This window comes from Pongo abelii, chromosome 3, assembly GCF_028885655.2.
Source record: "Pongo abelii isolate AG06213 chromosome 3, NHGRI_mPonAbe1-v2.0_pri, whole genome shotgun sequence".
NCBI lineage: Eukaryota > Metazoa > Chordata > Mammalia > Primates > Hominidae > Pongo > Pongo abelii.
In genome coordinates, this window is record NC_071988.2 from 202,814,823 (window position 1) to 202,836,453 (window position 21,631).

At 37.2% G+C, this 21,631-nt stretch overlaps 1 protein-coding gene across 1 annotated transcript in view; it reads left to right on the forward strand.

Moving 5' to 3' along the window:
* The window catches only part of TENM3 (teneurin transmembrane protein 3), a 2,759,728-nt gene that overhangs the window by 471,627 nt on the left and 2,266,470 nt on the right, over positions 1–21,631 (forward strand). The window contains exon 3 of the mRNA XM_054553580.2: positions 15,663–15,700. The gene's annotated coding sequence lies outside the window, so the exon portion shown is untranslated. The remainder of the gene's footprint in view (positions 1–15,662; positions 15,701–21,631) is intronic.

Below are 21,631 nucleotides of genomic sequence, written 5' to 3' on the forward strand. Positions count from 1 at the left end.
CTTGCAAAGCAATTACACTGTAAATCCAATCAAATGAAAGGCTCCCGTGGAGTGTATCTTCCACACAGACTTCACTCCACAATTGTACTTTTCTTTTTTCCTTTGGGCAACTTTGGCATAGTAACTTACATTGGGATATTAAAAATTTATGTTTTCTAAATTAATGATATCTCTTTTTTGTATTGAATTAGTAAGTATATTAATGTTAAAAGTCTGTATCTTATGAGGTGATGTAGATGATGTAACAATCAGTATCTCAAAGAAAATTAAACCAAAACCAAACAAGAACTGTCTCAGCATGATACCAACCAGGATTCCATGTTACATTCAAATGTGACATTGTATATTTTAGTCTCATGGAGATTAATCTGAGAGCTTTTACATTCGTGTGCTTCTGTGTGTTCCGAATTAAACCTGTTGGAAACTTTTTTGTGTTTTGATACTTTGATCAACTTGTTAATATTAAGGTTTCTTTTGTTATCCACTAGTATTTTATTTGTCCCTTTTTTGTGTGTGAGACAGATTCTCACTCTACTGCCCACCATGGCAGGATCATGACTCATTGCAGCCTCGACCTCCTGGCCTCAAGTGATCCTCCCACCTCAGCTTCTCAAGGCGGTGGCACCACAGGTGCGCACCACCACGTCCGGCTATTTTTTTTTTTCTTTTGTAGACATGGGGGCCTCACTGTGTTGCCCAGGCTGGTCACAAACTTCTGGGATCAAGCGATCCTCCTACCTCAGCTTCCCAAGTAGGTGGGACCACAGGCGTGTACCACACACAGCTATTTTTTTTTTTGTAGAGGTGGAGTCTCTACAAAATAATACCCAGGCTGGTCTCAATCTTCTGGACTCAAATGATCCACATGCCTTGGCCTCTAAAGTGCTAGGATTACAGGCGTGAGCCAACATGCCTGGTCTATTTATTCCGTCTTAACCTTACAAATTATGTGATGATATATTCCCAGAGTTGTCCTTAATACAGGTAGTATTACATTTACTATTGGGTTAAAGAGGCCAGCTCATTAACTTCTTAGTCTTCAGTTTTCTCATCTGTAGAATGCTAGTAATAATATTATCCCACCCAGTGATATTGTGAGGAATAAATGTTACATGATTTCTACTATTATTATTTTACATTTATCTGGTAAGACATTTGCTCCAGAGGACCTTAATTTCATTTTATCTATATTGAATTTTTTTTCTCATAATTTTGGTTCTCAAAAATAATCATTCAAAGTAGGTATTAAGCAATATGACTTCAAATTTCATAATTTCTGAATAATTCTCTAATTGAAAAAGAAAATACCCAAAATAAGTCTATGTCTATTTATATTCAAAAACTAAGAAAACTGTATTGTGATTATTCTAGAAACCTTCTCATCACTTAGAGATCATGGTTTCAAATATGGTTTCCATGATGTTCTCTGGTTCTGAAACTCAACACTGATAGAGTGTACATGTATCTATATATGTACAAATACACCCTAACACCTATGTGTATGTTTATTTAAGTATTAAAATTTAACTGTAATATTCAACTTCTTGTACCTCTTTTTGAAAACTTCTTCCCTCCCACTGGCTTAGGTCCTCCTCCTACATAAACTCAGAATAATGAAGCTTGTCATGGATTGAAGCAAATCTCTCCTGTGTTGTCTGCTAGGCGCCAAGGTTCCTAAGGTCAGGTTTGAGCCTTTGGTCTCTGGGCCCCACTACAGGAACCATGCGCTTGCCTTTATCACTGCTCACTGCTCATGACTGAATAAATTGCTGTAAATATTGGCGGCCCTGCATTATTTAATAAACATTTATATATGCGATGAATATAGACAATTATAGCATGTATACATGCAAAGCCAACATTTGTGTATGAAATCTGCATTTCATTCTGATTTATTCTGCATCTACAGACAGATCTCATTTGAATCTATAGACTGCTCTCCATCCCATACCCTAAGAGGAATCTGTCTTCTAAATCAATCTGTTGCTTCTCAGGCTAAAAACATACCTAGATCATTCTTCTAGCAACCGGATATATTTCTCCCCCTTTCTCCTCTACACATAACCAAATTTATCTCCTTACTCTCCCAGGTGGCTAATCCATTATATTTGCCCTCTCACTATTCATTAATTGCTCAATGCGTTGCTACCTGGCTTCTTCCAAATACTCCTTTGAAACTGTTTTGCATTCCTAATCTAGAAATCCAGACACATTCTTTAGTCTGCATCTTTCTTAGTCTCTTTCTTAATTTAGTCCTTCTCTTGCCTTTGGTTTACTCCTTTATAAGGCTTCTTAATGCTATCTAGCTAAGAAGCTAGATAGAATTATTTTTCTCTGACTGTTCAATAAATGTCCCACCACTTTGTTTTATATAACCTTGGGTAGTTTACTTACCTATCTGAGCCTAAGTTTCTTATTTGTATAATAGGGATAATAACAGCATGTACTTCAATGAGATTATATATGTACAGAACGTAGTGTGTGCTTGGAATATAGTAAGCATTCAAAGAATCAAGGCATGTTGTCAGAAATGTGTAAAGTGTGTGTGGGTGAATGTTGAAATGTACATGTTTCTGTCCTAGCATTGCTCTGGATGCCATATTGGCAGGCAAGAAGAGATAACCTGGGGTAGGGACCAAGCCTTTATCAATAGAATGCGGTGAATAAGTAGCATTATATTATAGAATTCCACTTGTTATGAAATCGCTTTCCAAAGTATGGTTTTTACACGATAATAGGTTCTTTCTCTTCCTTCATGTCACCCTAAAAAAGGAGGAAATTGATAAGGAAACATTTTGAGCAATTCTTTGCAAAAAGAACCTTAATGTATATAGTGAGGCATAAGGTAGTTTATATTTAATATTGATTGCTGGACTTGGGTAGTTTGCAAAATATTTTGATTAGGCCTCGTCTTCCAAAATTGACTTCAATTATCAATTTATTCATGAATTCATTCCACAAATGTTTACTGAACACCTACTGAATGTTTGGCACTGTACTAAATGTTGAAATGCAATGGTAAACAAACAAGTCTCCTCTCAGAGAGCTTAACATCTGTAAATACTCTGAAGTTCATCTGTAGCTTGCCATACAAACTGACAAGAAACTGCTTGAAAACCGTCTATGCTACAACTCTTATTTTCCTATACTATGTAGTTTTCAAAAATAGCACTGTTGCTTAACATATGCAGATACATCCAAGTAATACCATTAAGGTATGCATTAGAAGAAACATTGACAATTTTTTTTCTTATTGTCTTTTTTCTTATTTTTTCTTATCAAATCTTTTTCTCATTTATTAAAAAAAGTATTCTTATTTTTCTCACATTTATTTTAAACAATATATTTAGAAATCATCATTTGACATAAAAATACCTTTAATTTTCTCATTCTGGTAAAGCTACTATAATATTTATCTACATTATCTTTTGTCTAATAAAAGCCTCTTCTGGACTGGACATGGAAAACATTGACTTTAAGTACAAATTCTGCCGGTAAATGAGCTCACATCAGTTAAATTGCCAATCAGGCTTGGCAGAAGTCAGAATGTATGAGTTCAATATACAAAATGTATATGTACAGCCAGTAAAAAGTCTTGTATAATTTGTGATTCTATTATTCCTGAGTGCTGCAGTGCAAGAATGAGAAGTGGTTTATATGATTGTGTAGCTGGTCTTTCTAAGATGCATGTTCACAATCTATTTTCTCTGTTCCAATGATGTGTAACTATAATCTATAAAGCATATGTATATTTAAAATAAGGTTCCAAATATTATGATAAAAATAAGAAACAGGCTGTTATTTCACTGACTATTGCATTGTTTACAAGGTTGGTGGATTGGAGAAGGGACTTTTAAAGGCATTCATAATTTCTATCTATTTTTCTTAGTTCTAGCCCAATATGTGTTGAATACAACAGAAAGCATTTTCCAAGGCTGAAGCTTATGCTTTTCAAACATACATCTCTCAAATCTGCTTAAGATGTTACTATGCAACCCAGTTTTATTTTTTTCATCCATTTGCATTTTTCGATGTGTTTCTGTCCTGGCCAGGTTATTAGAGTTGGCGGCTGCATGGTACAGATAGTGAGGCCCGCCGTATGTAGGTGTCTTCATGGAAATCACCTGGGGCCGAGAGTTCCGCTTTTCTCACCTTATCATATCTGGAACACAGATTTGCTCTGCTCGTCATATTTTGGCATCTGTGAATCACCGTCATGTTGTCATATTCGCAGTTACAAAGTAGCCGATGGGAAAGGAGCCAACTACTTGAGGCACTTGCAATGGAAAAAAAAAAAGTCTGATTTCAGCATTATTCATTGGAAATGCTATTTGTGAAAGCATTTACTTCAGTTTCTGAGAAGCTGGCAATAACTTTAATAGGTAGTGCATAATTCTGCATTTTTAGAAGAAATGTTCCTGTGTGCTGAACAGTGAAGAACAAGTAATTATTAAATACCATGGGTAAAATGGTAAGCATAGGATTTCAGAAGTAATTATCCATCATTTACTTATATTTTATCAATATTACCTTCTAATTAATTGCATGATGGGCCAGTCATGTCAATATAGATGATTTATGATAATTCTCTCAACCAATATATCCCTTATAATTTTACCTCTACTCTTCATGAACATACAAAACTGGGCAAAACCAAATTTTAAAATTATATTGAGTAACAACAAAGGAAATCAGGGTGTGTCCTGAGAAATGAGAACAAATAAATTTGTAAAAATGTGAAGCTTCCAAAAAAGTTAAAAGAAAGTAAAATTCATCATAAGTATAAGCAAAATTATACTGAAATATTTTTAAAATATTATAATTATATTGTTCTGTTTTAGCTCTACCTAATCAGTAAAGGCATCTCAGAAAGTGTTAAGTTCCCATCTCTCTGCACATCTCTCTTCATATATTGTTTGGGTTAAAGGAGTGGCCCCTTCTTATAACCTTCACAGAGATATGGCAAACCCCTCCACCCTAACCACACACAAGAAAAATCAAAAACACTGAGCTTTATTTTTTACTTTACTGTACAATGTCTAACTACGTTTAGGTTGTGCCAACTCAACTCAAACCTTGTATTGAATTTATGAATCTTTTCAAAAATGTTCCCTAGTAATTTTATACAAGGTTTACTGTTGCCTCTGAAGGATTTGTGGTGACAAGATGGCAGTGCTAAGGCAAATACAAGGAAAGCCATTCATTTGCAAAGAAGTGTGAAGATATTTCCTGAAGTCAGCATTCATCAAAAATGTTGTTTCATGAAATACTGTCGCTGGAAAAAAACTACTCAGAAAAAGAAACCTCGAAGGGCTGTAGTTCAATAATCTTGGGAATTCTGCACATTCAGGTTTCTCTAAGTGATTCATAATGAACATTAGTATTTAAAAGTACTTGTGAAATCTTTTAATAAAAACTTATGTAAAAATACAAAATATTTTCTAAGTATATTTAGCCACAGACTCTTTTTTATTCCAACAACTAATAGCACCTCAGGGATTATCTTTTGGTTGGGAAATCTACCTTAAATGAAGAAACTCCTCATGATGGTTTAGAAAGACCCAACTGTCTTTCAAAGTAAAGGAATGATGAGCTAGATCCTTATCCTAAAACAAACAGCTGGTCACTTTTTTCCTAATCATGTTATGAAAAAAATCATATTAATAATATATATTTTCATAATTCAAAGTCCCTACCTGTTCTACTAATAGGAATGTCAGTCTTTTCTAGTGGTTGTATATTCAGACTTTCACAAGGGAGTCATCTAAATTTTGGGTTTTCAGAGAAGTGTTATCAGACAAGCATCAGTGATTTATGGGAATATGTAAATTGTTTTGCAGAAATACACCTATATTAAATAGGATGATATTTTGAAATATGACAAAGAATAATGCCCCTAATATAAAAAGAGTTCCTATAAATACATGTGAAATGAACTGATATGGTTTGGCTGTGTCCCCACCCAAATCTCAACTTGAATTGTAGTTCCCATAATCCCCACATATCATGGGAGACCCCAGGTGGAGATGATTGAATCATGGGGGCAGTTTCCCCCATCCTATTCTTGTGATAGTGAGTTTGTTCTCAGGAGATCTGACGGTTTCATAAGGAGCTTTCCCCTTCACTGGGCAATCATTCTTTTCCTTCCTGCCACCATGTGAAGAAGGACTTGTTTGCTTCCCCTTCTGGCATGATTGCAAATTTCCTGAGGCCTCCCCAGCCCTGTAGAACTGAGAGTCAATTAAACCTCTTTTCTTTATAAATTACTCAGTCTCAGGCAGTTCTTTATAGTGGCGTGAGAGCACACTAATACATGGACCAATATTCTCACAAAAAAATAAGGAAAGAATATGAATAGATGTTTTATAGAATAGTAAGTACAAAGAGCCTATGTCTATTTTGTCTTCACTAGTGAACATAAATTACAATTTAGAGCAACAATGAGAAAACTTTTTTTAAACCCATCAGATTGCCAAAATTAAAGATCATTTAAATCTAGAGCTGGTGAATATTTCGAGAAATTGTTATTATTAACTCATAAGTGGGGTTATGTATTATTGTAAGTTACTAAAAGTTTAATCTGTCAATGTCTATTAAAATTATTAATTGAAATTATAAATCTATATATCCTCTGACCCAGCACAGTTAATTCTGCAGGAATTTTATATATATATATATATATATATATATATATAAATTCATTAGCTCTTCTGTGGCTGAATTCTTTGGCTTCTGTCTTCTCTCACCTCCCTGCCCTCTCCAATTCCTCCTGTATGAATCTGCTGGATTGTCTCTGCTTCATTATCTCAGGTGTCACTGCTAAATTAGCAATGATGGAACTGAAGATCTGATCAGTCACTACTTATGATGGTCTTGGAAGTCTAAAGTTGCTGCCATTGTTACTGGCTAAAGTGCAATTGCCACCAAAGCACCTAGTCACAGTGCCTCTAAAGCTTTCTATTGCCAGGCCCTTGTGCTGTGATTTAATTTCCATCACAATGCTTTTGGGGTTGGGAGCTTGGCAGGGCTCTCTGACCCTTTCCTGACTTGGTTGTTTAATAAGCCAGGAAAGCACTGCCATATGTGGCTGAATCTTGGGTACTATAGCATTTTGGAAATACAGCTTCTCCAGTTCATGTCCATGGCAACCCCTCTCCAAATGTTTGCAGGATCAGCATGGCTGGCAAGAAAGTTTTCAGTGTCAGAAACAGGCTAGGTCCAGAGTGGCACTCCTCTGTGACGCATTGCCCTCAGAGCAGAGACCAGTCTGCTGGTCTAGAGTCCTTCCAGCTGCATGATAGTTTCCTTGCATGAACACTTTGTCTTTTTTTGCAATCTGGCCTTGGTCTTTGGCAGTGCAGATATTGGTAAAGCATTACAATTCAATGGTAAGGAGGAGGCAGGTGGGAGCTTAAGGTCCATGCCCCTTTGCTTCCTGGAGGTACTTCTACCTCTTGTGCAAATCCATGGGCGGAAGTTCTCATCCATCCTCACCTGCAACCAGCCCTTTGTGTACTAAATTCAAATGAAGCTAATCATATTAAGGAAGAGCTTATAAGCAACTAACTCTTAGCCATTGTCAGACCCTTGTCCAAGCAAATGTCCTGCAAAAATGATTTATGGTTACAGCAATGTTCATGTGGAGACTGTCTCATGGCTTCTTTAGAAGAGTTCTCTTTTGATACAGATCTTGAAATGATTGTTTTTCTGTCCTGGTTTACCTAATCAAACTCATTCATGTGAGCCACACGTGCTCACCCCCTCCTGCTGGCAACTTCTCCTCCAGGACTCCCGCCCAGCCCACCGCACTCATCAGGTGGAATCCCTGCCTGATTGTCTCCTCTGCTGGAGCCTCTGTTCTCTTTCTAATTGTGAAGTCCCCTAGTGTGAACCCTCTACTCTTTTTTGTCTTTCCATAGGTGAGATCATCCACATTCTGGTGCCAAATTCCATCTGTATTTTTATGTTTCAATTTGTTTCTCCAGCCCAGTGATTCTCAACCCTGAGCAATTTTGCCCACTGCCTTGCCCTCACTCAGCCATTTCTGGAGACATTTTTGGTTTTCACAACTGGGTGGGGGAGACACTGTCATTAAGTAGACAGAGGCAAGAGGTTCTGTGACATATCCTATGATGCAGACATGCACAGGACAGCCCCCAGCACAAATAAATATCTGGGCGAAAAAGTCTATAGTGCTGAGGTTGAGAAACATAGTTGCTCTGTTATGAACACATGTTATGCCACATTGCCACTGAAATGGCGATGTGTGCCTCACACTTGAAAGGGCTAAAAGAGAAATCTTTATTTCCCTCCCTGAGTATGTTTTTTTTCTCTTGGAATCCCATCCTGGGAGCATAATCTATCTTACCTCCCAGAAACCTAGGAGTTGGCTCAATTCCTCTTTTTCACATTCTAACATCTACTCAATCAGCAAATTCTGTGAGGTCTGCTTCCAAAATTTATTCCAGCATGATCTATTTCTCTTCATGTGCATTGAAGCCACCACACCTGACCCCTGTCATGCAGTAGCCTCTGAACTCTTTTCCCAGCGGCTGCCTGAGGCCCCTGCTTTCCATTCCCATAGAGCCTGAAGAACTCTTTTTAAAACATGAATTGGACATCTCTTTTCGTCCCTGTAGTAGTCTGCTGTCACACTGCTATAAAGAAATACCTGAAACCGGGTAATTTATAAAGTAAAAAGGTTTAGTTGTCTCATGGTTCTGCAGGCTGTATAAGAAGCATGGCTGGGGAGGCTTCAGGAAACTTACAGTCACGGCTGAAGACAGAGGAGAGGCAGGAACTTCTTACATGGCCAAACAGGAGAAAGAGAGTGAAGGGGGAGGTGCTACACACTTTTAAACCAGCAGATCTGGTGAGAACTCACTAGCACGAGAAAGGCAAGGGAGAAGTCCGACCCCATCATCCAATCACCTCCCACCAGGCCCCGCCTCCAAAACCAGAGATTTCAAGAGTTGGGAGGGGACAAAATCCAAGCCATATCACTCCCAAACCCCACGTCATCCTTTTGCTCTTTGCAAGTGGCCCACAAGTTCTAAATCTTGTCTCATATCCACCTTCCGGATCTTCTTCACAAGTCTTCTCGCTCCGAGAGGCTTTCTCCTAGCAGTTTCCAAACTTTCTGCCTTCAGGCCCTCGCTGTTGTGCTTCCTTCTTCCCGGAACACTCTGCTGCCAGATCCTCCCAGGCTGCCTGCTGCTGCTCATCCACCCAGGTCACATCTTCTGAGCGCACTTTCACGGCCATGCAAAATACAATGGATTCTGTCACTCACACATTATTATTATACCCTGTTTTAGTTTATTCAGAGAACTCAGTACGGCTTTGTTCATTTTGTTGCTGTTTTCAAAACTCTAGACTAAAGGGCCTATGATGCCATCTTTCCGTGCTTCACTTTAGTTGGTGCTCAGTAAATGTTAATTAAATTAATGATTCTGGCCGGACACTGTTGCTCACCCCTGTAATCCCAGGACTTTGGGAGGCAGATGCGGGTGGATCACGATGTCAGGAGTTCAAGACCAGCCTGGCCAACATGGTGAAACCCTGTCTCTACTAAAAAAAAATAAAAAAATAGCTGGGTGTGGTGGCGGGTGCCTGTCATCCCAGCTACTCAGGAGGCTGAGGCAGGAGAATGACTTGAACCTGGGAGGCGGAGATTGCAGTGAGCTGAGATCGTGCCACTGCACTCCAGCCTGGGGAACACAGCAAGACTCCATCTCAAAAAAAAAAAAAAAAAAATAGAAACGGTGCTGTCCAGCAGTACACATAACTAGAAATGAGGCCTCAGCTGTTAGAAAGACTGATACTGAGGCTTAGTCTAGAGGGAATAATTCTAGAAGTGAATTAAGAAATGACAAAACAGCAGTGTGGATCCACATGATGGGGCTTCTTTCCGGAAGTCTGCCTTTCTGCCAACGTTCACATGCCTTCTTTGATCCCTCTCTTCTTGTAATCCACTCATAAAAACAATCCTGCAAGACATAACACTCTATTTATTTTTATTTATTTTCCAACTAGATTACAAGTTGCTTAAGGGAGAAGATTCTTGTTTTTTGTTGTATCTCCTGTGGCATAGCCCTGGACCTAAACATGCTAGGCTTTCCTGTATAGCTAATATACTTCAAATTGGGTGCATGGAGTTTGTGATAGCTCTTTGCTACTCACATTTTTTCTTACTCCCTGATTTTCTGATGAGTTCTAAATAATTGAGGCCTTCTGGCATTTCATATTTAGAAAAATCTAAGCTTACATAATAAATGTTATTTGATAACTATTATAGCAAAAAGTAGAAAAATAGATTCATTCAAATCATTATAAAAACTAGCCTATATTGAAGGCTAATTATGAGTCGAGCGGTATTCTAACAGCTTTACAAAAACTGATTCATTTAATTATAACACAATAGCCCTATAAGATGGTGCCTATTATTTTCCTCCTTTTGCACTTAAAGAATTAGTAGCAGAAAGAGATAAATGAGTTACTGAAGGTCACCCTGTAGTGAGGGGATATTGAGATACCCTTTGAACCCAGGTAGTATGACCTGTGAGTCAGTTCTCCTAAACTCCAGCTATTCACTTTTGATAAACACTATGCAATTGATTTCTTAAAATTCTTTAAACCTTTCAAGTAACAAAATCCTTTCTACCTAAATGCAACTTTTTAAAATTCCACAAGCTGACTTACTGCTGCATACTCTGTACAATTAAACATGTTTCAACCCTCTACTAACTTCAGTGATAAATAATATTTCTGCTTTATGTTATGCATGACAAATTCTTTTTTATCATCTCTAAAAATGCAAGACCTTAGATGAATACACTAACATATCTTTTCACAGTATAGTGGGGGAGGGTGAAAACCAGGAAAATAAGTTACTCCAATAATGCATTTTGGCATTGTAATGGTCCATTTCTAGCAAAGAGCAAAATAGACATTACATAACATGCTCTTATTTGATATAATCTTTTTAAGTTTAGTGATGATTACAATCTAAATAAATCAATATGAGCAAAATTTAAGAATAAAGATAACCAGAAAAGCTTTTAATTTTCCTTTCTATCAAAAGGAATATATTTGTTATTCGTAACTACAAAGAATCATGCTAATTTTCACAAAAGGCTTAAGATTCAACATACTCATCAGCAACAGATTCACATAACAACCCATGAAATGCACAAATAAAAATCTACATTAAAAGAACATTACAGGCCAGCCTGAAACAGAGAGAAATGAAAATATTCAGAGTCAATGTCTTGCTAGGTAGCCGATTCAACTTTAAGAGCCATCTGGTCCTTTTCATGCTCCATATCCACTGTCCTCTATCAATATAGACATGGACATGGTTTTTGGTCCCCTAATTAAGTGGAATCAATGTGGAATGGTAGGGCAGTGCCACACAACCATTTCCATTTTGTTTTTTGATGAGATATTTCCCATCGATGATTAGGTTTCAAAGGGATCTTACATCAAGGCCAGCTAGTATATTCACTTTATAGATTTTTGCCTTATTTACTAAATCTTAACTTTCTAATATATATCTCAGATAATCAAAAGGAGAGATACCACCATTATTTTCCAGATAAAGAAACTGTGGTAGACAGGTATAATTTAAAAAGCTGTCCAGCCAGTTCTGTAGCAGGGGTGGTGCTTCAAGTCAGGGAATTGAAGTAAAATCCTTTCCTTACCACATAGTAGCTGTAAGGCCTTAAGATAACACACATAGGATCTCTTAGTTTTAATGTCCTCAATTATAAAATGAGAGTAATGTGTATAAAAGTTCTGAGCCCAGTCTACTGAGTTTTTTGCTGAACTTGAAAACTCCAAAACTTTAAAAATCTGAAAACAAACTCATTATTTTTCCCTTCCCTAATTTTGCACCCCTTTTTGTTTCTCTTATGATCATTGTGTTAGTAAATGGCGCTTCAGTCACTTAAGCCCCAAATCAGAAAGATATTCTATAAACTTCTGTTTTCAGATGGTTAAAACTATCAGTTATGCTTTCCAAATACCTTGGGAGCCTCTCTCTTTCTTTACATTCTCATGGCCATTGTGTCAGTTAAGACTTTCCCCATTCCACTTGTGGGTTAATGTAAAGGTCTCTTAACCAGCTTGCTTCATTCAATGTAGCCATCCGCCACATTGCTAACTTGATTATCCAAAACAGAAATATACCAGCCTGGCTTTTAAAAATGATCCATATTTCTTCCGTTTAAAAAGTTGGATCATCTTAAAGCAGCATACTGATCTAGGCCTTCCAGAATTATTTCCTGCCTCCCTCAAAGTCTTTCTCTAATTTGGGCAAAGTGAGCACCCTGGAAATATTCTAGGCTGTGAGGTTGCCCCATGTCTTTGACCTTTGCCTATCCATTTGTCACTGTCTGATTGTCTGATTAAATCCCACTCACTCTTTCCTTCAACCACCAAATAACAAGAAATAAGTTACCTTGCACACCCAGTAACTCCTATGTCACACACACACACACACACATTCTCACAAAAGGAGATGAACTTACCCAGAGTATTGAACATGTCAAGAAAGGTGGTACATTGCAAAAATTGAAATGCCCATGCTCTTTTTTTCTTTTCTGAGACAGGGTCTCACTCTCTCACCCAGACTGGAGGGATACAATCATAGCTCTCTGTAACCTCAAACTCCTGAGCTCAAGCAATTCTTCCATCTTAGCTTCTTGAGTAGCTGGGACTATAGGCGTATGCCACTACATCCAGTTGACTTAAAAAAAAAATTAGAGAGATGGGGGGGGGGGGTCTCACTATGTTGCCCTGGCTGGTCTCAAACTCCTAGCCTAAAGTGATCCTCTCACCCTGGCCTCCCAAAACACTGGTATTATAGGCATGAGCCACCACAACTGGCCTCCCAGCTTTTTCTTCTTTATCTTTTTCTGTGGAGAGTTCATTTGAAGACGAGTTTCTGAAGGGAAGGGTCTATTGCTCCTCCTCACACTAAAATAGTGTTCACGCCTCACCCTAAAATATTTTCAAAGAGGACTTTGCAAAGCTGTTAGAAGAGCTAAATGGCCACCTCTCTTCCGCTGTCCTTATGTCCATCACCAGTGCACTCAGGTAGAAGAGTTAAGGTCATTTGCCGCAGCCCTTGATTGGGAAGCTGATGGATAGGAATGTGCTTCTAACCAGAGAGAAGTTGGCAGCAAGACTGAGAAACCACAGCCCTGGCTTGGGCAGAATGAAGCCCAGATATCACATAATTGGCGGCCTTGATTTGGGCTATAGTCCAGCTATTTATAACCTGATACATTAATTGCATAGTGTTGTGATGCTACTTTGAGCTGTTTAGGGAAATGTTTTGTCATAGTTGTTTACAACAGGGAAAAACACTAAAAATTGTTCACACTTCGACTGTTTGTATAACACGTCATGTGAGTTGCCATCAGCTTTTAAAGCTCATCAGCTAATTGCTTCTCGTCCCTTTAGGTCATGTTGGGCAGCCTTAAGATGAAATGGTAACTTTTCCTCCACAGAGTGGTTGACCATATGCCCCTGGTTTGCCGAACCCAGTGCTGGATCACATTAGTGTGCTAGCATCTTGTTCATTCACTTCCTTCTTTAAACCTCAAAAGTCTTCCAGTGTGATCAATAAATTTTATGTCCACTCTATCCAAAAGGGGATTAAGCAGAGGTCAGAATTTGTCTCTGCAATGCTTGAAAGTGGAAAACTGAGCAAAAGACAACTACAATATTGCAAAAGGGATCCAGCTTAGGATTCGAGGAAGATTATTTAATGAAAGGATGTTTGGGATTCAAAAGTTAGAGCAAGAATTAGATTAGGGAAGTGACTTTCTCAGCTCTCGCATTTGCTAAGGTCCCAAGGCTGAGAAAGGAAACAGGGATGCACATTTTAGCAGAAAAGAAAGGCCAGTGTCTCTGCAGAATGATGAGTAAGGAGGGTGCTGGGGAAATTAGAACAGAGAAGTCAGCAGGGTTCTGAACAAGTCTTGGAGGCTGGGTCAAGGATTTTCAAATGAGGGATAAAAAGAAAATGTTGCAATAGTTATAGGTAGGATTGAAAGTTGATTATACCTGCTTATTTAAAAAAAAAACGCTCAACATCTGTGTGGACAAAGGATTAGGGTTGGGGTTAGGTGCATGAATAGCGAGAGAATTGTGAAGACTCTTAGCAAGCTAAAGTAATAGCCATTTTGAGAGATTGTGGAAATTTAGTTATTGTGGCAGTAGTGGGGGAAGAAAACTTTTTGTTTGCTGGTTCAGTAATAAACTGTTTATTTTCAAGAACTAACGGAACTAAAACTTGAGTAATTTCTTTTGCCCTAAATGCTTCTGTTTATATCAAAGCAGAGAGACATCTTGAAATCATCTCTGTAGACGGATGAAAATTTGTATTAATTGTTTCATTTACTATTAGTCAGTTTTGCCTTTAATTGCTTGAGAGGGCACCATCAGGGAGAAAATGCAGTTCCAGTGAGTGCAATATGAGAGACAGGGCACCAGGAGAGAAAGGTCTGCTCAGAAGCAGAGCCTTTCCCAAGGAGCCAAGACAATTACCAGACCACCACTCCATCCATCTCTGAGCACCCGACCCCTTTCTAAATCTTGTTAGAGAGTCAATCTAGGACTGGAGTGAGAAGCAATTTTGCTGTCCTGACAATTTAACACTCAAGTGAACTCAGATGAATTTGCAACATCATCTACCTCTGTTTACAAATTAGTATCTACACTTATCAATTTTGCAAGCATTGGGATTTTACTTGTTTTGAAGATGCAATAAAACAAAGTTAAAAACAATTCTCTGTAATTTGAGAAACTCAAACGTCAGCATTTGTGACGTACAGAGACAGCTGAAAAAAATGCATCTGCGTAGTCTTGCATATGCAAATAAAGCAGAGTTCCTAAGGAAATTATACTTGATACTTTTGGTTTTCACTTCTGAGAAAACCAATTCAGGTCCTACGGGAAAGTAAACAATCAAAAGAGTTTCTTCTACTGCTGCTGTTTCTCCTTCTAGTTACCCAGTATATCCCTCTTTTCCTCTGGTTGGGATTAAATGTTTTATTGATTCTGGCCAGCTTGTTTCAAGTATACATTACATGAAACCTTGATTTTACCTTATTTCATCTCAGTGATATTTGTGAGGTATTGTAAATAAAAATCTCTTGGATGTTAATACAGCACAGTGAAAAGTATATAAGGAACTCAAATAACTAATGTAATATTTGAAAAGAGTACATTTGATATTAATAACTTCTACCCAGCGGTATTTTATTTTTATTTAGTAGAAATGAAGTTCTCTATGACACCTAACCTTTAAATTTTCTGGAATAGACCTTAATTCACATGCTTCTCATTATAGACATTGAGTAGAATATGCTCCAGTCTATACCCATGACCCGGATAATGTGCCCTGTAATTTCTGTTTTTGCTCTCAGACGTGAAACTCATTAGCTTTTGTGGTTTCAGTGCACATGCAATGAACAGAAAAGCGTTTAATTATTACCACCAAGGAGGTGATTTTCTTTTTGGGTAAAAAAGAGACTAAATGAGGTCAGGAAAAGTTTTTTTAAAGTTGTGCTGTAATTGTGCTTGGTATAACAATGCATCATTCTTTATATCATTTACTGGATACCAATAAGTGATATGTTTTATTTTAACAGGCAATTTGCTGCCAGAAGTGTGTTTTCCTTTTTAAAAGGTAAGTGCCTTTTTAAGAAATATTATATAAAATTATCATCGTTTCTGATTTATAGCTTTGAAGAGCCTATTAATTTTAAAGCCCCATGGCTGACAGCTGTGTTGTTCAAAGGCGAGGATATATAGTATTAATTATCTTAAGCTCCAGATTATCGTTCATGGTGCTGACATTAAGTATAAAGGACAAACTGGCACATTTTTCTATTTTAGTAAGAATAATTAATTAACCTGGTGATTTTTAAAAGAAATACCTGTTGAAGTAAGATACAACTAACACAGTTCAGTTTGATCACATTTGTTTCAGTTCTGGATGGATGTAGATAATTTTCATGGAAATTGCCAGTAACTTAGAGTATGGCCACAGTTTGTTTGTGGTGGTGGTGTTGTTGTTGTTGTTTACTGGTTTTTCTTTCTTATTTGTTTGGTTAATTGGAATCAGAGAATGGCTTGTACATTTTGAAAGTTAAAAATGTTTGTGTCTGAAAGATATTACTTACCAATAAAGACTGTACAGTTTTGACTAGACTACATTTATATTTTCAAAGTTTGCAATGTATTAGTTTCAACCATAAGTTAAATTTTAGAGCTGACTCAATCTAGTATTTAAACTTTCAAGAATTCTGTGATGTTTAAAAGCAAACTAAATGCTTAAGTAGAGAATACTTTGTACTTTATTATGTACCCAAAAATGACTACTTCGTTGTGTTATTTCTCAGCTTGTCTTTCCCTAAGCATTGATTCGGACAGTGAAAACATAGAGGGGTGATTAGTTACTGTATTCCTGGTATAGTCTTTGTTTCTCTAACAAGTCATGGTGAATGTCTTCAAAAGACACCCTTCTACAGCATCCATGGCAAACATCAGTCTCTATTACTGCTCTAGCTTGGAAGTTTCACTTGTTTATACCTCTTGGTTGAGTATCATCACTTTTTCACTTCTATACATTTTGGATGCTGTAAGGAGAGAAACTTCTTGCCTTTAGGGCATTTGAATTCAGCTTCTGCTTATAATAACAGAGGAACTCTGTGTGTAATTATGTTGCCAAGATAAGTAAATTAATAAATTATAACTCTTTCCTCCACCTAATAATTGTTTATTTACGGGGTTGTATTTCTGCTATCAGGTAATGTTGGTGTATTAGCTTGATGTATTAGCATCATGCTAACTATCACAGCTAGTTATGTAGTTAGCAAAGCAATGTATTTTACAGGCACTTTGCATTTTGAAAATAGCACGTCTGTTACTTGTAAATTCCTGCTCTCTTACGGTAGGAGCCCATAATTCTGTTAAGTTACCAAGAATTATGTTTAAAAGTACCATTCACAAATTATGCCATGTCATGGAAGTTGGTAACTATGACAGAATTACAACGAAGTTCCTTTTTTATAAGTTAGTCTTAAGCTATGTAAATATATGATGTACAGGCTATGAGAGCCATGGTTTACACTACATTGCAGAAAAACAATCAAGAAAAGTAAAAAATTTAACCATTTCGAAAGTTTTTTCCCCCTTCCGTACAAACTGGGTAGTAAAAAGAATGTAGACTTTAGGATCAGTTAGAACTCACTTGTAGACCTACCTCCAGCTCTTACTTGCTGTGTGACTTCAGGGAAGTTACTTCACCCCTCTGAGACATTTAAATTAGTTTTCAGACTGAATATAATAATACCTATTTTGCACAACTGCCATAAACATGCTGCAAGTGATTTGTTGGTTCCCTGCTTTCCCCTAAAAGTCAATCTCATCTTGTGTACACAGCCTCAGACAAATTCCTTATTGCTGTATCTGATAAAACTATAATTTTATGGTAAGCTTTGTCTCTTTTTTTCTGCTATGTATATAAACTTTACCTTGAATATACTAACCTGGTAGATTATTCACATCTACAAAATAGAACATAATATCTTGCTAAACTCTGTATAAAGATGCTGCCTTCTGTTGGTGTCAAAGTGTACACCCATGAGATTGATTTACAGGCATTTTGTGAATGCAAACAACTCTCGTTTTAGTAAACTCTTTATGAATCTTAAATACTTCTTTCCTTTTTTGTCTTCTCTTCAGTACCCTTACTTAGGCTATTTCTTGTCCGGAGACCTAGTCCTCTTTACTACATACTAAAGCTTAGAACTGGGGCCCTGTTCTAGCTTCTTTTATTCCTCTATTTAGGAAAGCATCTCCTTGCAATCCTTTCTCTCCAAACTCTGCTGGGTAATTGAATAGCTACACGACTGAAAATGTTTCAATAGCCTTTCAAGGTAGTATTTACATGTTAATGAGCTTTTGTAATGGTTTAATCTAAATACAAGGGAATATGATGATCTCTTTGGTATGGGGAATAATTTGAGGCCCAAAGTTATTCCCAGGCAGCCCTGTAAACTTATAAAAGTAGGGTTGCTTCCTCTCCATGCTTGTTATAAAGCTTCTACATGCATACAAGACTTCACGTAAATATTCTCTTTCTCTTTTTCCCCTTTCTCCCACTGCAGATAAAAAATTTCAAACGGACATAAATTGATATCTAGTTCTCCTCTGAAAATTGTGAACACATTATTTTAAATCTTCTCTGTACTATTCTCCAACCCCTTTGATTTTTTAGTTGCCTTCAAAATTTTAAGAATAATTTATATGTTTTGCTTATCACAAATTCTCATACACCTGAGCCAAACAGTTTTGTTAAGTTTGGGGGGAATCATGACTTTTGTGTTTCTGATCAGGAAACGGAGAAGGACATGACTTGGCTAAACTCGGCTGAACATCGGTTAATACTGGGGTTTCTGACACCCAAAGCAGTTCAAATTGTTGACGTCATTCTATCACGTAAAAGCAATTCATGTGCTATTTTTCTTCTATGGATTTACTCATGCATATGCAAATACAAGACAGAAGAAAACCAGACAAAATGTACTGCATGTGGTAATGTGACTCAGCTCCTCAATAGCCCGGCCCTCCCCAGGCTCCTTGCCAAAATAAACTTGGTGTTGACAGGGAGCTTGATGTGTTTTAATAGCAAAAAGCCAAAAATGAAGATAGTTTACAAGTGATAAATGAGAGATTCATTTTTAAATAGAATTCTCTGCTTGAATAATGCAATGTATATATGATATTAATAAAGTTCTGGGAAAAATGATAGAAGACCTACGTGTCACATTTTGCCAGGCACAGTTAACTAATCCTGGTGACTAAGAAAAAAGAACAATAGATTCCCCTGAGAACTTTTTAATTGACCCTTAAATGTCATTCCAAGTGCTTTAATAATAAAGAATTGAAAGTCTTTGACATTTGTTGATTTTTTTTATCTTAAAGTTTTCTGCTGATTTATTTTCTATTTTTACTGAAAAATTACTGCTGGATTCTAGTGCTTTCAGAAAATACCTTTTTTATCTCATCATATCATCTATGTGAGCCTAAATTTCTTATGGTTTGCCTCACTCTTCTCAAGCCAAAACCTACTAATTATACATACCTATCACAAAACAATTTCTTCCCCAATCAGACAAATGGATATTTTTGTTTATTCTTTGCTTCTTGATTGTTTTGAACGTAATCCTATATTAATTTTGATAAATCCATACGCTGATGTTAAAATGATCATAAAAGTAGCATGTGATGAGTTTATCTGGGCTTATAGGTTAGAAGTTGGATAGGGGTGTCCATTGTGAGCACTGCAACTATATGAGAAGCACTCAAATCTAAAGTTAACACTTGTGGATAAATTTTATTTTTTAGTGTGCAGTTTTTCCTAGAAGACTGAAAAATCCAGAAACTTTTTTTCTTTACATCTAGAATGTCCTGGCTTGCATATATTTTTTAAAACCTACATCATGTATTGTTGACTTCCTTGCCAAAGGCACACATGCATTTCTATTTCATTTTTTGATAATTCTGATATTGTACCTAGTTCTCTTGAGCCATGGTACCTCTATTTCATTTCTGAATCAAACTCTATGCTTCTTTATAACTTTCAACTTTTGACACGTTTTCACTGACAATTTGGTCATTAGCATATTTGTGAGATCTAACTTTATATCACTATTTCAGGTGAATATGTAAAGCATAGAAAACCAGATAAAATGTTGGTTTTCTTTAAATGAATTTCGTCTCTATAGAATAAAATTTAGCATTCTGTCCTTTTTTCCACATATCATCACACATTTACTTTTATACATTTACCTTAGATTAAATATGTTTGCCTCACACCACTTGAGAGAGTGATTAAAGTGCATGCTTGGGCCACCTTTTTCTCCTCAGAATTCCCGAGAACTAGTTTTCTTAATTTAAATAATTACAATAAGTACAAAACCTTCATATTGAAAATCGGTATAGATATTACAACTTGAATTACACAATAAAATAAATATGAGCAAGCTTCTCTTTCCACAATGAACGTGCATTATAGAAACAGCATCAAATGCAGCTCCTGGGTTATGGTGAATTTAAAGAGGACAAAATTTCACCGTCACCCAGTTGTTCTGAGATAACTACTACTGGCATTCCAGTATTCAACTGGACTTTTAATGCATTTATTTATACATAATCAATGTTATGGCACCTGTGCAGGTATAGACTAATCTCTTCTTATAGGCCGTTTCACCTTACTCAGTTTCCATTACCTGTGGTCAACCATGGTCCAGAAAATATTCAAAGAAAAATTCCAGAAATAAACAAATTCATCCATTTTAAAATGTGTGCCATTCTGAGTAGCATGGTGAAATATCATGCCATCCTGCTCTGTCCTGCCTCAACTTTGGGCCATCCAGTTGTCTAGCATAGCCACACTGTAGACACTCCCCACCCATTAGTCACTGATGTGGCTGCTCCTGACATCCAGCCATCAGCATCATCACTGTGAGTCTTGGTCTGGGAACCTACACTCATCCTCCTGTATACTTTAAGCTATCTCTAGATTATATGTAATACCTAATACAATGCATATGCTATGTAAATAAGTGCTCTAATATATTTTTATTTGTATTATTTGTAATCGTAAATTTTTAAATTAAAAAACATTTTGGATTATTTTCAATCTGGGGTCAGCTGAATCCAAGGATGCAGAACCTGTGGATATTGAGGGTCCACTGTATATGGTTATAATTCTTCTAATTTACTATTAGCTATTGTTGTTAATATTTTACTGTGCCTAGTTATAGTAAAACTTTATCATAGGTATATAGGTATAGAAAAAAATACTATATATCGGATTCCATACTATTTTTATTTATTTATTTATTTTTATTTTATTTATTTATTTTTTCTGTGACAGAGTCTCACTCTGTCACCCAGGCTGGAGTGCAGTGGCACGATCTCGGCTCACTGCAATCTCTGCCTCCCAGGTTCCAGCAATTCTCCTGCCTCAGCCTCCTTAGTAGCTGGGATTACAAGCATGCGCCAACACATTCGGCTAATTTTTGTATTTTTAGTAGAGACAGGGTTTCACCATGTTGGTCACGCTGGCCTCAAAATCCTGACCTCGTGACCTACCCGCCACGGCCTCCTAAAGTGCCGGGATTACAGGCGTGAGCCACCGCGCCTGGCCAGGATTCCTTACTATTTGTGGTTTCAGGCATCCACTGTGGGTCTGGGAAGGTATGCCCTCAGTGAGTTGGGGGGCTACTCTATTCCAATTCCCTTTCTTAGATATGCTGTTTCCCATCCTGCCCTCTGTCCTGAGAGGCATCGAGGTCTCTCTGGGTCTGGATTTTGTCTGTCAGGGAAAGAGATAGCCAGGGAGATGAGAAGGAGATAAGACAGTGAGATCAGGGTTTCTTTCTCTGGCTCCCTCCTTCCAAGATCACCTCAAGCTTTCTGTGTCCCTTGGCCACAGTTTCCTCTCCAGGCACATTTCCCTCAGCAACTCTCTTCTGGGTTGTAGGAACTGCCCCTTATCTGTCCCTGCCACCCTCGGCATGATAAGAATTTTCCTTTGGAACTTCTT